The 1,974-nt window shown below is 32.8% G+C and overlaps 1 non-coding gene across 1 annotated transcript; it reads right to left on the bottom strand.

Annotated features, from left to right (window-relative positions):
* Positions 1–920: 920 nt before the first annotated feature.
* Positions 921–1,003, bottom strand: TRNAL-CAG (transfer RNA leucine (anticodon CAG)). Its single transcript has one exon. It is a non-coding gene; the product is annotated as a tRNA-Leu (tRNA).
* Between the last annotated feature and the right edge of the window lie 971 nt (positions 1,004–1,974).

Genomic DNA, 1,974 nt, shown 5'->3' with positions numbered 1-1,974 from the left:
ATGTACGTTCCAAGCGCTCATAGAAGAGATCCTTGGACGCCTCATCCTGGCGGAATTACAATACTTATTAAATTTGAAGACGTCCACCAACATATTTCGGAAGAATATTAAGATTTACGTGAGCTGGACTGATTTGAAGATGCCTGCAAAAGTTTAGTTTTTTTGAATAAAAATTGTTTTTGAAAGTACTTTTTGATAAAAATCACCTCAGATGACAAAACAGCTTACGCTCAAATCAGTCCAGCTCACTTAAATCGTAATATTCTTGCAAAATATTTAGGTGCAAGTCTTAAAATATAATAGATTTTATAATTTCAATGGTAAAGCAGTACCGATTTTTTTTTTGTATGGGGAGTGATGCACTCTAATGTCTGCGCTTTTTTTCATTTTTTCACTCAAGTGGCGACGCTTTATTTGACCTATTATATGCTGGCGATATCCAATTGTTTACGCTTTTGGAATTTTCTTTAAATTCAATGACGTCTTTAAAAACAGAACTCTGTTTATTTGTAAACAAGTATGTTTTTATAGTTTAAGACTTTAATTAGATAAATGAAAAAAATCAAAGCGTACATACATAAAGTACATACAAGTTAATCCGTTTTCATTGTAATACCATTCACTAAGTTAATAAAAAAAAAACAAATGTCTAATTGAACCAACGGCGAGGCCACGGCAGCAAACTGAAATAAAAATTAATTAACAACAACCTAATTTAATAAAAATGTATTAGAGGCAATAAAGTTTAAAAGAACCAGGTAAATAATTTCAATTCATACTCTCCACATTTTTTATTTATTTTTTTTCTAATATAAAAATGTCTGTAAAGATGCAATACAATTATTTGTATATATAAATTGCTGCTGGAATTAAAAAAATATATTATCAAAAAAAAAAAAAACAATTATAAAAATAGCGTTTGTCAGAAGTGGGATTCGAACCCACGCCTACAGAGTAGACTGCGACCTGAACGCAGCGCCTTAGACCACTCGGCCATCCTGACACTTGTCGCCGGGTGGCAAAATGACACACATAAGCGAGCGCACGATGTCGCAAGATGATTCATGTTTTTTTTTTTATTATATTTATTTTTTATTTTTAGCATCGGTGTGTCTGGTCTGCTGGCAAGTAATTATTGAACGAAAAGTTAATTTCACTAGATGTGGAAATTAATTGCGAAATTGTTAGCTGCTAGCTAGTTGAGATTAGATTTTTTGAACTTATTGAATTTTTTTCTCCGTTCGTCTAAGCGACCAAAATATAGTTTTAAAAATTTTTTCAAGCATATTTTATTTTAATGGGGGCATTCACAAGATGTCATAGTAGTCATATTGAGTGTGTCCGAGCTACACACGTACTTAATAATTGCCAGTTATCGCAATGTTGCCGCATTGTTGCTTGCTTGTTGCTCTGCTGCTGATGCTCAACTTAAAATCGACTGAAATTCTGCGGAAAATGCGCAGTAAAAAATTTCATATTGCGTTTGATTTGCTAGTGAATAATAACGCATTTTCAAAATTTTACTAATCGAAAGCTTAATGTAGGCAGAGGGGCCCAAATGTTCACGTAGAACGTAGGTAATGCTTTTTCGTAAAAAAGTAACACTGCCGCATTTATTACACACCAAACACAAAACAATTTGAACCGTTTTATAATTTATAACTTTATGACAATATTTATGACATCTTGTGAATTAATTATTTTTGAAGTGAAACTTTTTAGCGGCGGTTGGTTGGTTGGGAGTAAATTGGCAAATTCAACGGAAGTTGCAAGCGGAAATGGTGCAACGGAAATGGTCCAACGGAATTGGTGCAACGGAAGTGGTTGGGGCGTGTGTATGCATATGGTATTAATTTAAGAAAAATTTGCTTATAAAAGGTTGAAGAATAACATTTAGAAAAAGACCAATACAAGAATGAAAGTAAAGGTGACTACATACGTACGTACATAGATAAAGAAAAGTATAAAGGCAAA

The sequence above is a fragment of the Rhagoletis zephyria genome, unplaced genomic scaffold, assembly GCF_001687245.7.
Source record: "Rhagoletis zephyria isolate East Lansing unplaced genomic scaffold, Rhagoletis_zephyria_1.1 Rzeph_scaffold_28653, whole genome shotgun sequence".
NCBI lineage: Eukaryota > Metazoa > Arthropoda > Insecta > Diptera > Tephritidae > Rhagoletis > Rhagoletis zephyria.
This window is presented reverse-complemented; position numbering and strand designations above follow the sequence as displayed.